Source organism: Bidens hawaiensis, unplaced genomic scaffold (assembly GCF_021521415.1).
Source record: "Bidens hawaiensis isolate Kalapana, Puna unplaced genomic scaffold, B.hawaiensis_p1.1 tig00005649_1, whole genome shotgun sequence".
Lineage (NCBI taxonomy): Eukaryota > Viridiplantae > Streptophyta > Magnoliopsida > Asterales > Asteraceae > Bidens > Bidens hawaiensis.
The window spans coordinates 1,012,203-1,028,050 of record NW_027491367.1 but is presented as its reverse complement, the minus strand read 5'-3'; the positions used below and the strand labels follow the sequence as shown (position 1 = coordinate 1,028,050).

Below are 15,848 nucleotides of genomic sequence, written 5' to 3'. Positions count from 1 at the left end.
ATTCTTACCTGATGGTATCCGGCCCTTAAATACAGCTTAGAGAATACATGTGCACTACCCAATTCATCTAGTAACTCTTATATTAAGGGAATTGGAAATCTGTCTTTAACAGTTGCCTCATTTAGTTTCCTGTAGTCAACACAGAATCTCCAAGTACCATCTTTCTTCTTAACAAGCACTACAGGGGAAGCAAACGCACTCTGACTATTTCTGACAGTGTCGGTTTCTAATAACTCCTGTGTTAATTTCTACACATCTTTCTGATGTGCAGGGTATCTGTAAGACCTCTAATTAATGGTTACATTTTCATCTTTCAAAATGATTTTGTGATCGCAGCCCCGTTTAGGAGGTGATGAAGTAGGAACAGAGAAGACATCTTCATATTTTTGTAAGAGATTAGTTAAAGCTGGATTATAAGTATGATCACTGACCACAGTTTCATGCCGAAATGATTCTGCAGTGAAGGTTTGTAAACTGAATAGTTGAGCCAATGCCACATCTATAGTGTTGCACAACAAAGTACTCATTTTTTCAGAAGAGCATAAAGTCATGTTATTAGAACCAATACCCTTAAGCTCAAATAACCGATCTCCCACCTTGAATTTCATTGTCAACTTCTTTAAAATTCCAACTAATATCATTGAGAGTCTGCAACCATTGCACCCCCAAAACCATGTCATAACTACTTAATGGAATAAGCATGACATCGGTTGTAAACCAATTTCCTTGCATCATCCACTTAAAGTTCTCACACAACTTAGTATAGGGCATCTTATTACCATCTGCTATGGTGATGTTCAACTCACTAACACTTTTGCATGCCAAATCTAAGTTTAGAAAATTATGAGTTAACCTAGAATCAATTAAAATTTGTAAAGGCTTAGTTCCAATTGACCCTTGTACCCTCATCGTAGAGAAAGAAGGCATACCCATAATAACATTGAGAGAAATATGTGGTTCTTGTGCAGGTTGTATGAACATTTCATTGAGCTCCCTTTCTTCATATTCTTTTGCAAATAACTCTATGGAAAAGAGTTGTTTATTTTTGCAAACATGTGCAGGGGTGTATTTCTCATTACACCCAAAACATTCACCCTTTGCCCTCTTCTCTTCTATTTCTTTATGAGACAATTTTCTTGAACTAATTGGTTTAGGCCTAATAGGTGGTGCAGACAACAAAGGAATGTTGGCACTACTAAATCCTCTATTACCATAATCTGTAGTTTTAGGAGCAGAAGATGAATAATAGGAAGATCTAATAGGTTTAGGATTATGACTTTGAGCCACAAAATTTTTATCATCCTGAACTCTCGCCAACATGTAAGCCTCGGGTAAACTCTTAGGTCTAATCAGTTTCACAGGGTTTCCTATCTCAGGTTTAACAGCTCTAAGAAACAAACTAATTGCATATTCTTCACAAATACTTACCCTTGTCAAGGCTAAGTCAAATTCTTTACAAAACTCATTAAGAGGCTGTTCTGTTTGTTTCAAATCTGCCAAAGAAGCTATAGCATTCTGATTATGTACCAATCCGAATCTTGTTATAAACCCCTAATACTCAGGCCATAACATTCCCTCAATACTACCACCCCTTGATCTAACAAAAGACTGATGCCATAACAGTGCTATATCATCCAAATGTACAATAGCACAACGAACCTTTAAATGTTCAGGAGTAGCATCAATTTCAAAGAAATGCTCCACTCAACACAGCCAACCTTCAATGTTTTTACCATTAAACTTTGGGAATTCCATTTTCGTTAAACGATTTTGACTGTTATGATAGGAATTGAACTGTGTAGGGTTTGTAGAACCCACTAGTCCTTAATCATAATTGTGAGTCTGATTAGGTTGACCATTGTTCATACCTTGAATGCTCTTAAGAATTTCATTCATTTGATTCTATAACTGTATTTTCATGGAAGAAATGTTTTCAACATTTTGAAGCGCCAATGTTTTGAAACCATCTAACTCTGTGAGATTATTGTTTACAGCAGATTCTAAACGAATCAAAGTCTGGTCATGTTCTTGAACTCGTTGCTCCATCGTTTGATTACGAGTCGTCATACCACCAAGAATTAGGTGAAATTGATCAAGCAATTGATCAACTAGAGTGAATTGAAACAAATTTGAATGGAATTCTTAGGGAAACTAATCGAATGGTGATCAATTTAGGGTAGACAACAATTTAGGTCAAATTTAGGGCAGAAACGAATTAGGGAATTAGGAATGAAATGAATTAGATTGAAATTGATCAATTAGGTAAAAAAAATGAAAGAAATCAGACAGAATTGAATGAAACTGAACAAACAAATGATCAATTTCTTGAGTTAAAACGAAACGAACGAAGTGTGATCGAATTGAATACAGAACATCGAGAAGCGGTAGCTCTGATACCAATTTGTTAGATACAAATTGTAAGAACCTAGAAATTCAGAGAAGAAAGGAAAATTCCCAAATCATAGCTGTTCATCTCATTAACAACTGACAACGACTAACGAACAACTGATTCGTTCAACTATTACATTCGGACATGATTGACCCTTGAACAATCTAACAATTACATTTAACTCCCCTCAACTATTGTTTACTAGCTAACAATCTAATGAGCTAAACTCCAGTTGATCTTCAAGAAGCCTTATTTCGGCATTGTCCGCCATGAGGATTAGAATGAACAAAAACCTTGATTTTGATTTATTGGTTGTGGAACCATTTAGGTCGTAAAGAAGGCTTCTTTTTTATTTTTTTTACTGTTAATTCATAAAGGCACAGGTACTATCTCTTAAGTGTGCCCTGAATGGAAGCATGGGTATTATAAAATAAAAAGGAAAGGATAGAAGGGTAATTACATGTTATAAGGGGAAATATGCATTTATATTTTAATATCGGGATATATGTGATTGAAAGGCTTAAGGAGAAGATATATGTAAAAATCCCTTAAATTAAAACAAAACTACGTTTAAAATATAATAAATCATCATAAAATAGTTAAACGATTAAAAACAATAACTTAAACTAGTATTTCTACATGACCCGATATGACAAAACCCGACTTGGTATAATGTTTTCTACATCAAATTCTAAAATAAAGTTGCAACAGAAATCATTAATACAAGCAAAAGAGCCCACGCGGACAAGGGGTTCAGGCAATAGGCAATAGGAGGTTGGTTTGTTAAAGTGACCCATTTTTATGGTCGGTATAGTTAACTTTTGGTAATACGAATTTAAAGTGCAATTCTTTCCCTCAATTCGGAAGGATTTAGTTATCATGTTGACGATTAGATTATGTATGTATTTGATTTTTTTTTCTAAACAATAAATCAAATTCTCTGAAGGGCTAAAAAATAAATAATTAAATATAGAGAATGCCAATCGATGGTAATGTTGGCATTTTGTTTATGAGTTGAACACACAATTTAGTAAGTTAACTATAAATTAACTATCAAAATCATGTCCAACTCGTCTTCCGTTAGCTTATCAATTGTTTTGAATCTAATGAAGAGACTTGTACAACATGTATCATACTACCGATGACTAAAAACAAAGCATTACCGCAAACCTTTACCCTAAAAATATATAATTACTTGATGGCCAATAATATTAATAAAAAAACACTTCAAAAGTAAAAACACAAAAGAGAAGTTATTGAAAAATTGTAAAAGTACCTAATGGCCAATAATAACATGTGAATCTTGAAAAACGAAATTTCTTTAGAAATTTTGCTTATATGGGTCGGGTTGCTGTTAGAAGGAAGCTCCGGCTCAAAGCGCACGTCCGCATCGTGAAATAATAATATGCACACGGTTAAAATATGCAAGAAGGTCAAGTATGGGTCAACAATATTATCTCTTGGTTAATATCAAACATTAACCAAACCGAATCCACGTGATCATCAGAAGGTTATCTTTCAGTTAAAAAGGTTATACTTTCATTAAAAAGGTTTTTTTTCCCAAAGTTATCTTTAGTTCTTTTGATCCGTTTGAGTCTAATCCTTTTGCCCCTTATATATAAAAACATATACTTAATCCACCCTCGATCATCAAAACTGCAAGAAAATGAAAAAAGATTTTGTCACGTGAAAAACCGACAAATTTACATTTTGAGATGATGGTGTTTTACTTTTTGTTTAAATCAAAAGACCAAATTGCCCCTGATTCAGCATTAGAGTCCTAAATTACTAAACGTCAGCATTTTTAATCTTTGTAAAAAGTCAACTCATATTACCTTTGGAAGGAAGTGGTCAAACCGCCCACCTTGGACCACTTCTATTGAAGCTTTTGATATGGGCCCGGTAAACAAATGCTGCAGCATGTCCTTTGTTTAAAGTCCCAAACTGAAATCCTTTATTAAAAACAAACAAAAGAACGAAAAAATAATTAATTGTGATTACAAAAACATTAAAAATATGAAATGTCCAGTTGGGTACAAACCAAAATACTTGTAATTCCAAATGATTGATGTCTCGCGAAGCTCATAGTAATATCGTGGAGTTCGTTCAGTGAAGTACTAAAAAACATGCTGCAACCAGCATCAAATTTTAAGAACAAGCTGACAGATTTCAAGAAACTTTAGCGGGTAAAACTGGCCCAATTGACCAGTTACGCATTTGACCATTAACAGTCAAGTTTTGAGACCATTTCTTGTCTTAAAAACACATCATGTTCGGCAGCAAGCCAAATGTTGTAATCTTTCAAAGTTCTGCAGAATCATTGAGTCAGCAAAAGTCAAACTAGAAAAACAAGGAGAATATTAAATGCATTTGCAAAAAAATACTATGACTTTAATTAATGAATTTTTCATTCAAAAAGTGACATCGGTTCATTTAGACCCCTAACGTTCACAGTATGAGCACAAAAGTCCTGCCACACTATTTACTTTCACCTCTTTTCTTTGCTTAATTATATATCAATATTTGAAAGTTTTTAGCTACCTTGTCCAATAACAATATTTGAAAGTCCGGAAAACGACACCGTCAGCAATAACACAAGTTCCAATGCAAACTAAAACAATTAAGCTTCCACATAAACCATATTTCATATATAAAGTGCAAATGCACAAAGGTTGACACGAACAAGGCAAGTAAATATCAAGCATTTTCCCAGTAAACCAAAGGCACAGTTTAGACTTTAGACAAAATGGTGAAAAATTCATGAAATACTCTTAAAACATTTGCGACCAAATTGCTTAACATCAGTATTTTCTAATTGCTACAAACGAAGAATAAATTTCTATGTATTTTTCAGGTGAAGTTTTGGTTGAGATAAATAGAAATAATGCTCGTCATGATCAAGTCACACTATTGGAACGCTCATTTTTTCAGGACTGTTGGTTTAGTTTTTGATTTGTTGTCAGTTCTTGGTGGCAACAATGGGATTCTACAAGAGACGGTTTCAATGGGAAGAGTGTAAGTAAATCTAACTTATACCAAAATTAGCCTTTTTGACTTCTTGCCTAAGAAGACAATTTGCTTTCGGATGTGCTTTAAGATCCATCAACTTAGTTTTTCATTAGTTACACTATTTAAAATGACTGAAATTTAACATTGGTATATCTTAGTTTCAGAGATATCAGGTTCAATGTAGACAGACACGAGAGACACAATTAGCAAAAGCGAGGATATCAAATATCTAGGTGTTTCTCTAAAATGAATGGGAACTACTTTATAGGTGTTTGTCAAAATTCTTGGAGACTTGATTGTGTCTAGTGCTGGACAAAAACACTTTTGTTACATGGTACACGTGAATGAACCAGTGTCATAGGTGTTCTTCTAAAGATCTAATAGGTTGATGTGCACCATTTTTAGTTTGACAAGCCAAATGAAACTCGCTAAAAATATTTGCATAGATTTGTGGCTATTTTTGTAATCATCAGCTGATATTTTTTACGTATTCGTTTGTTCAGATTTTTTTATTTTTGAATTATTATATCTATTATTTAATTGAGATATGTAAGGCATAGATAGATCACAAAAATGCTACTAATAAAAAACAAAAAGTACTTATATATCAATGAAAGAATTGCTAAACTGACAGAAAACCAGTATCAAATGGTTAACTGTCTAGGCCGCATCGTGCGGGTTTCTACTAGTTATTTAATATATTCAATATATATTTGTATAATAATAATTTTTATGAACAGGATTATAATAGAAATAACTAAAATATATATATTTTGTTATATATAAAAATTGTAGTTAATAAATATATGAAAATAATTACAAATTTAGATAAATTAATAAATAAATAGTAAACGAGCTGAGATTAAGCTCCATAAACAGAGCTTGAAACAAGCCCAGCTTGCTGTAAGTTAAACAAGCCAGGTTTGAGCCTATAGTCGAGCTATGGCTTGGCTCGTTTACACCCGTTAATAATAAGAAGTGGGAAATAAATATACCTTATTTGAAAATGCTTCTCGGACTTCTCATTTCCTGTCGCGGATTTCTTCTTCACGCCTTCTCTTTGCATCTTCTTGAGAAAGTAACGTATCTTCATCTCTTCTGTTTGCATTTAACGACTGGCAGCAGAGGCTGTGGCAGTGATAAACTTTGACCGCAAAACCGGTCTTCTCATTGTACCACCCTTTGTTTCTGTCGTCTTTATCAGAACCCCAATCAGCCGACCTCTCTCTGTTGTATCTCTCCATTGCAGATAATGAGTAAGGAATTTAGTAAAAGATGGCAAATGCGTAGGACCAGTAAAGGGTTAAATTTAGTGCAGATTGGGTCTACCAGAAAACATGTTTTTGTACAGTTTTTAAATATTTATACAATAAATGCTGCGTTAATTATGATCTGACTATTACAGTATGAATCTAAATAATAGAAAGGTTTAATAGACTAATAATATCTCAGGTGATTTTCAACCTGTTTTGACATATTTTCCCTTTCTATATTCTTTTATTTTGACCAATTTGAGAGAGAAAAAAAAACTGAATCGACCCCTTTATAGAAATATAAATAAACTCATTTAAGACAATCATCACCTTTAGAGCTGCATCAACACCAGTAGCCAACATCGTGTCTTTCAGCCAACTTGAGCAGATGAAGCTGAGATGCAACAAGAAAAGTTTTCCCTTTTCCCATGGCCATTTCTAATAACAGGAAAAAACATTTGTAAGCAAAACAAGAGTGTTTAGAATTTCCAGTAGATAGCAAATGACTATAGTTTACGCGCGGACTATTAGGGTATTTGTAATTGACAGAAAATCCAGGCATGTTTCCTTCCACATTCCGTCTCACTTAAGATAAATGTGGCTGGTTTCGTCCTACCATGGACTCATCAGGAGAGCGGCAACAGCTCCCGACCAGTGGTGCGTTCGACGTGTAAACACGTCTAGGCACCTACACTCTACAAATCACTGCGACCGACCATCCCCGATGAAATCCGTACTAGCCAAGCTTCCAAGCACAAACAAGCATCAAAGTGTTCTGGTTCAAACGTTATGAAGGGTGCATCATTGTTTATTTATATACCTTTATTGAAACCCACCATAGGTTATTATTATTATTATTATTATAGTTATTATTATTACTATTGTTATTATTAAGGGGAAGGATCATGAGAGAGCCCCCCTTCGTGAGAGAACTCGCGAGAACTCTATCTAACCATTACTAAACCCTAAAAGCTAAACCCCAAACCCTAAACCTTAAAACTAAACCCTAAACCTTAAAAAATAAACTAGATCCTAAACTCTAAAACTAACTTAGACCCTAAACTCTAAAAATTAAACCCTAAACCCTAGAAAAAGATCTACACTTAAACCAATGGTTAGATAGAGCTCTCTCACGAAGGAGGAATTCTCTCATGATGCTTCCCCTAATACTTGGTGTATAATTTATTTAGAATAAAACCAACAAAACACCGGTATACTATGTTGTTTGGCTATCAGACAGACTCGTAACGGTTTCTGGGTAGGTATAGATCATACAGTGTTAGCCCCCAAAAAAGGAACATGTAGAGATCTGGCCCACCTGCGGAAAAAAAGGGAAAAAAAAAGTCAAATTATAATTTGACCAAGATACGAAAAAAGAAAAGACTTAGAAAATGGGTATCAGAAATCCCACTCCCTTTTTTTTAGTTGATTTACTAGATGTTGGAATAGCCATTGATGGGTACTTGTTACACCTGCAAATAAGCATCTTGTAGTTTGTTATTCATATGGTTAAATAATATCAATTAGAGTAAAGTAATACCAAATATAAAAACTAAAACCTCAACACATGCTCACTGTTGTCGTATCATAAAGACAAACTTTGTTCGAAATCCACACTTGGTTCGAAGCACAATCATGGGAGCTAACTTTGCAACCATCATTCCAAGCTGCTTTAAGTTGTGTCCAACTGCAAGAAGAACATACGATTAACATGAGTATATAAATCTTGAAAAGTGGTTACTGTCTATAAGGACAAAACTATAAAATGTATAAAACGTAAATTTTTGTTCAATTTATTTATTTGGTACCACCTTATCATGGCATACTGCATCTTTATTACCCTGTTCTGAAGTTTATGCCTAAACATTATAATCACAAAGAAAAAAAGGCATTTCTAAACTTTTTTTAAAAGATGGATAATATTTAGTAAATGAAAAACTCACAGCCTAATTTTCATAGATTTTACTTTACTGCAGCTTTAAACTCACACACTGTCTCTAGCTCCAGTACACCATTATGATGCACAATACAGTAACTCAGTAAGGTGTTTATAAGCAAAAAGAGGATCCATATGCCAAAAAATATATATTAATAATCTTTAACCTAAAGTTACCTGATTTAATGTTTCAGTAGGTTGTGGAGCCACCGCACGAGAGTTCAGAATATAACACGGTGACAATTTGCTTTCTTGTTTGAAACGACTTTTCCCATGGCCGAGAGCTGCTTCTTCAATCTTCCTCATGCATATTGGAACTATAAAATACATATAAAAACATTTTTAAGTATATCACTGCAATATCGTATCAAACTTATGCTATTGACTTTTACACATATAATGGAAATATAACTCATTTTAATGGGAAATAAAATTTATAATCAAATAAAGGAAAGTGATTTTGCATCTAATTTATATTAAAAAAAGGTATAAAAATCATATTTTAATATTAGTTTTATTTGTACTTATGTAGTGTGCTCACAATACAAAATCAACACATTTGCATTTCTTAAGACAAATTTTAGAGCGACTATAGCCAGTGACTTACAATGTAGGAGACTCCTTTGGTACAGGTGTGTCTCGGTGGTGGTGTACCCTGGTTTCATCTCTACCATGCCAAAGTTAGAACTACAATCACGGAAAACCAGTTAAGAGGGTCCACGAGCTTAAAACCCGTAGACAGTCCGACACACAAGTCAGCCGGGGCCACCATTAATTGTCATATGTATATGTCAATATCATGTACTGAGATGCCCGTACAAATGTGAGCAAAAACCTAACCCTAAGAACATACCTGATAGCTATTGGGACCATCACCAACTAATCCAAGTTCAGCCGTGTAGGGTCGAGCACAGCCATTAGGGCAACCTGTGACTCTTAACTACTATGGATTCATTATACGGGAGACCAACCTAATATTACAAAACAATTTAAAAACTTTAAGAACACCTAACAACTAATCATGATATTTATTTTATGTATTTAATATTATTTGAAGGTAGTTTTGTCATCTATTATATGTAACTTTGTGATTAGATATGCGCGCACACATACACATATGGATAACTCAAGATGTTAAAATCCATTTCTCAAATAAAATACCTTCTCAACTACAGCTCAGACACGCTTAAGAAGGTCGGGAATTCCTCGCTCGGTTATGGCGAGAGGGCAGAGCAAGGCATGCCATTGCAGTTATGTTAAGGGGGTCCACATAAGTAGGAGGCTACAAAAATAAACAATATATATAAATGCACACATAAATAGGTGCTCCTCAAAACAAAACAAAACAAAACAAAACAAGATATGCATGACAGATACGTGATTACCAAGAGACCGCCTTGTGCTAGAGCTACAGTGATGGGGCGTTTCCACGAAGGGCGGATATCACAAAGAACAATATTTTGGTTTAAGGTGACACGTACATTCAAGTTATACTTCTCGACTAATTCTCGTAGCGTCTTCTTTGCTATTCCCTTAACCTTACCACTGTCAGCATGGAGCCCACAAAACAAATGACCATCACCCTGAAACAAATAAGCCTTGTTTAAGCAATCAACTCATAACTTAAAAGAATGAACCAAATTATGTGAAAAAAATGTAATGAAACTTATGTGTTCAAGCCAACACAGAAGGCTTTTAAAACTCCCACTTGGGCAGGTTCAAACGTCTTTCCATAATACTGCTCAACAACCAACCTAAACTTTTCAACCACCCATGAATCTATCAAACACTTCATTCTGATGTACCTGTGATCATCTCGTCTTACCATTTTCTCGTTGTGTGACAACAATAGCCTACACTGAATACAAAATATCCTCTTTAGGCACATAACCTATCAGCTCCGCCAAACGAGGAAAAGTGGTTTCCATCCTATGTGTCCTTCCCATCCCACCACCAACCTGAAAAACATATATAAATACTCAAATATACAACAAACCGACAATATTAAACGAGTATGTATAATGCTTATTAGAAGTGACATACGTATATATTGAAACCCTGTGGTTCTCCATTTTCATCAGAAACAACCACCACACCAATGCCGTTTGTGAAAAGATCAACCAAGTTAAAAGTAGGCACATTAAAAACTGCTATCTTGAACTTTCTTGGAAAGAACTGAGTTCCATAAATTGGTTCAGGAGAGTCGGGAAAATGCGTCCCATGTGAATTATCATTGCGGGCTTTCACAACTTCAGGCGGTTCTGAAGTCATAAATTGCTCCCCATCAACCCACATGTCATAATAAAATTCAGATTGTGGAGTTAATAGTGCTGCAAGTTGTCTGTTGTTTCTTGTGCAAAAAGTTAATCTTTTTTCACAAACGGGGCAGCAGGAGCAAGAACGTTTCTGTTGAGATCACCACATGCACCAAGTGCTGATCCTATGTTTTTGATGATGGTGCTCGTAACTGTTTTAGGGTCCTTTTTGAGAGCTCCATGAAGCTGAAATGTTTGTCGGGTGGTCAACCGAAGGGTTCCAATACCAAAATGATCAGCAAGATCATCCATTACAAGGTACAGATGATTGGAAACTTTTCCACATGCGTTCTTTGTACGAAGCATAATCGAGCTCGATTTAGCACCTCTTTCATCTCTGTCATATTGCTGGTAACTTCCATGGAACTTGATCAGTTGTGTAGCAGCCTCATTGATCTTAGGTGCATCAGTTAACAACTCTTCATTCAAAGTTAGAACTACACTCACAGAAAACCCGTTAAGAGGGTCCACGAGCTTGAAACCCGTAGACACTCCGACGCACAAATCAGTCGGAGCCACAATTAATGTCATGTGTATATGTAAATATCATGTATTGAGATGCCCACACAAATGTGAGAAAAAACCTAACCCTGAGAACATGCATATTAAAATTACCTGAAGCATACCTTTGTCTCAGCAACACTTCTTCGTCACTCTCTTACTTTTCCCATCTACAAATACAAAACAAAATACATAATTGAACTTTTTTAGGCAGTAAGATATTACAACAACTAACATACAAAACCTGCCTCGTTACTTAACTTTTTAGGAGTCTTCTAGCATAACACTTGATGTCAGCGAGCTTCAGCATTTTCTCCAATAATCACAAGAACCAACATTTTCTACGCAATACAAAAACAAAAACAAGGAACACAATGATTCAATACAAATGTTGAAAAGTGTAAGAATACCTGAGCATAATCCTCCAGACACACATAAGCAGGTAGTGTGACAGAATATATGAAACATCAAAACTTCCACCGAGAAGCAGGCGCTTTAAGTTTAGCAACCTCAAAGAGAGAATATAAATTAACAAACAAGAGATTATACAAACAACAAGAAGAAGAAGCTAACTATTAACGAGAATTCTTACAGAGTCTTTTTTTGGTTTAGCTTCAGTTTTTACAAGGCTTCGTTTCGGTTGCTTTGTCACAGATGCAATAGGACCAGATCTTTTCACCCCTTTTGTGGGATTCTTAGTGACCACCGATGAAGGCTGTATGGCATAACGAAACAGCATAAATATGTAAGAAAATATATCATGCAGGTATATAAATTGAGAAAAAAAACATTTATGAAAAATATGAAGCTCTCAAAAAAACTGTCAATTTAAATACATTATTTTCAAGCTCTCAAAATTGAAAAACACAAAGACAGAAGTAACACTAATGAGAATTCTTACCGTAGGAGGATCTTGATTTTCTGTGATATATGATCTTATTGGAGTAAACGTAATCGCGTCAAGCTCCTTTTGTAGAGCATTTAGGCGGCGGATTGCGTCCTCGCGAAACTTTTCAAATTGTTCATTATGAGCAACCTAAAAGAGAGAATAGAAATTAATAAACAAGAGATTAAACAAACAACAACCGGATGATGCTAATTATTTACCACATAACAGAACATAATTTTAATAATATTAAAGAGAATTCTTACACAATCTTTTTTTGGTTTAGCTTCAGTTTTTACAAGGCTTCGTTTCGGTTGCTTTGTCACAGATGCAATAGGACCAGATCTTTTCACACCTTTTGTTGCATTCTTAGAATCATTGATGTGCTTTTGAGCTTGGGATGATCCAGTGACCACCGATGAAGGCTGTATGGTTATAACGAAACCACATCAGTATATCAGTATGTAAAAAATATCAAGTGGATTTATAATTTAAGAAAAAAAAGAACATTTATAAAAAATATGAAAAAGGCATCACCTTTCGAGCAGTAGGCAGCAGCTTTACATCTTCTCTTTTATCACATTTAAGTTTAGCAACCTAAAAGAAAATATACAAAAGATTAAACAAACAACAGGATGATGCTAATTATTATACCACATAACAGAACATAATTTTAATAATATTAACGAGAATTCTTACACAATCTTTTTTTGGTTTAGCTTCAGTTTTTACAAGGCTTCGTTTCGGTTGCTTTGTCACAGATGCAATAGGACCAGATCTTTTCACACCTTTTGTGGCATTCGTAGAATCATTGATGTGCTTTTGAGCTTGGGATGATCCAGCGACCGCCCATGAAGGCTGTTGGCACAATGAAACCGCATCAGTATATCAGTATGTAAAAAATATCATGCGGATTTATAATTTAAGAAAAAAAAGAGCATTTATAAAAAATATGAAAAAAGGCATCACCTTTCGAGCAGTAGGCAGCAGCTTTACATCTTCTCTTTTATCACATTTAAGTTTAGCAACCTAAAAGAAAACATACAAAAAATTAAACAAACAACAGGATGATGCTAATTATTATACCACATAACAGAACAGAATTTTAATAATATTAACGAGAATTCTTACACAATCTTTTTTTGGTTTAGCTTCAGTTTTTACAAGGCTTCGTTTCGGTTGCTTTGTCACAGATGAAATAGGACCAGATCTTTTCACACCTTTTGTGGCATTCTTAGAATCATTGATGTGCTTTTGAGCTTGGGATGATCCAGCGACCGCCCATGAAGGCTGTTGGCACAATGAAACCGCATCAGTATATCAGTATGTAAAAAATATCATGCGGATTTATAATTTAAGAAAAAAAAAGAACATATATAAAAATATATGAAAAAAGGCATCACCTTTCGAGCAGTAGGCAGCAGCTTTACATCTTCTCTTTTATCACATTTAAGTTTAGCAACCTAAAATAAAACATACAAAAGATTAAACTAACAACAGGATGATGCTAATTATTATACCACATAACAGAAAATTATTAATAATAATAATGAGAATTCTTACAAAATCATTTTTTGGTTTAGTTTCAGTTTTCACAAGGCTTTGTTTCGGTTGCTTTGTCACAAATACAGTACGACCAGATCTTTTCACACCTTTTGTGGGATTCCTAGAATCATCGATCCGCTTTTGAGTTCGGGATGATGCAGCGACCACCCATGAAGGCTGTTGGCATAATGAAACCGCATCAATATATGTAAACAAGTATCAAGCAGATATATAATTTGAGAAAAAAAAATTAAAAAAAATGAATAAAGTCATAATCACCTTTCAAGCAGTAGGCACCAGCTTTACATCTTCTCTTATGTCACTTTTAAGTTTAGCAGCCTAAAAGAGAGAACAGAACATAACAAACAGGAGGTTAAACAAACAACAACGACGATGCTAATTAGTATACCACATAATAGAACAGAACAGAACAGAACATAACATTAATAATGAGAATTCTTACAGGATCTCGTTTTAGTTTAGTTTCGGTTTTCACAGGATCTTGTTTTGGTGGTTTTGGCACAGATGCAATAGGAGCGGATCTTTTCACAGCTTTTTGGGATTCTCGAACTGCTTTTGAGTTTGGGATGATCCAGATAACAAGGAAGAATCTGCTGTTGATGTGTTGGAACCATGATGTTGAAGTGAAGCAGCGTTTGCAGCTTCGGTTATAGGAATTGGTGGAGTAACATAAGCAGATTTTGAAGATACTGATGATGATGACTTCATATCAGATTCCTCTTGTTCAGTTACCTCCCATGAAGGGTGTATGGAATAACGAAAACCGGATTCTTTTTCTTCTTCAGTGACCACCGATGAAGGCTGTAACGAAAGCGCGTCAGCAAACAAATAAATAATATCATGCAGATTGGAAAAACATTTATAAAAACGATGAATAAAGTCGTCATTTACCTTTGGAGCAGTGTCTTCGAGCAGCATTAAATCTTGCCTTTGATCACTCTTAAGTTTAGCAATATAAGCAGCAGCCGATACTGATGATTGTGCGGTGTTCAAATCAAGACAGCCCATTCCATATTCTTCTTCTGATTCTTCTTCTACGGTGACCACCTGTATGATTGGCATAATGAAATATATTATTTTCAAGAAAAGTGTTGATTTCAAGAAAACTGTTGAATACATTATTATTTTCAAGCTCTCAAAACTGTACGATTAATGAAACATTAATCTTGACAACAGTTGTTTTAAAAATTAATCTTGAAAGTTCTTGTTTTAAATAATAATAATAGTAATAATAATAATAATAAAGATGAATAAAGTTCATACCTTTGGAGCAGGAAGCAGCATTAATTCACTACCAGTTTGAAGTGGTTTCTGAAAAAGAAAGAAAGATATTAAAACACACCAAGAATCATCATAATATAATAATAATAATAATAATAATAATAAAGTTCATACCTTTGGAGCCGGAAGCAGCATTAATTCACTACCAGTTTGAAGTGGTTTCTGAACAAGAAAGAAAGAAGGATATTAAAACACAACAAGAATCATCATATAATAATAATAATAATAATAATAATAATAATAATAATAATAATAATAATAATAATCTTACTACAGTGGAAGAAGAAGAAATTGAAGATCTTGGATGTGAAATAGTAAATGTTGATGAAACCCTTGAATTCCTCCTGCAAAAAAGACAACAAAAATACGTAAAGAAAGTCGCAGCAGCAGTACGCGCCATGTGCATCAGCATCATCATCATCATCATCATCGTTGAAGAAGAAGACGCCGTTGAATAAGAAGAAGAAGAAGACGATTGTTTTGTTTGATTGCAGAAAAAAAGAACGTTTAAAACGAAAGAATGAATTGCGCGAGAGAGAGAATGAGAGATTTGCGAATTGTTAAGAAAGAAAACGATAACCCTAACACCCCCTTTTATACATTTCGACTATTATTATTATTAATTACATTTCAATTATATTATTTCTCTTCCGCCTTTTCTAAATTAAAACGATTTTATCGGTGGATTTCAGATTTGCCTGAAATGGTTCGG

At 34.4% G+C, this 15,848-nt stretch overlaps 2 long non-coding RNA genes and 1 pseudogene across 3 annotated transcripts; all 3 read right to left on the bottom strand.

Annotated features, from left to right (window-relative positions):
* Positions 1-8,446: 8,446 nt before the first annotated feature.
* LOC143630366 (sulfite reductase 1 [ferredoxin], chloroplastic-like) lies at positions 8,447-13,083 on the bottom strand (annotated as a pseudogene). The gene is made up of 10 exons (XR_013153146.1): positions 12,989-13,083; positions 12,556-12,886; positions 12,305-12,439; positions 11,996-12,118; positions 10,631-11,912; positions 10,296-10,545; positions 9,973-10,209; positions 9,749-9,869; positions 9,441-9,558; positions 8,447-8,904 (listed from the first exon to the last, which is right to left on the bottom strand). The product of XR_013153146.1 is annotated as a sulfite reductase 1 [ferredoxin], chloroplastic-like (transcript).
* Positions 13,084-13,253: 170 nt separating this feature from the next.
* LOC143630367 (uncharacterized) lies at positions 13,254-14,354 on the bottom strand. The gene is made up of 6 exons (XR_013153147.1): positions 14,298-14,354; positions 14,114-14,173; positions 13,853-14,011; positions 13,693-13,752; positions 13,421-13,579; positions 13,254-13,318 (listed from the first exon to the last, which is right to left on the bottom strand). It is a non-coding gene; the product is annotated as an uncharacterized LOC143630367 (long non-coding RNA).
* A 290-nt stretch (positions 14,355-14,644) lies between these two features.
* Positions 14,645-15,212, bottom strand: LOC143630360 (uncharacterized). The gene is made up of 3 exons (XR_013153145.1): positions 15,119-15,212; positions 14,747-14,902; positions 14,645-14,656 (listed from the first exon to the last, which is right to left on the bottom strand). It is a non-coding gene; the product is annotated as an uncharacterized LOC143630360 (long non-coding RNA).
* Positions 15,213-15,848: the final 636 nt, after the last annotated feature.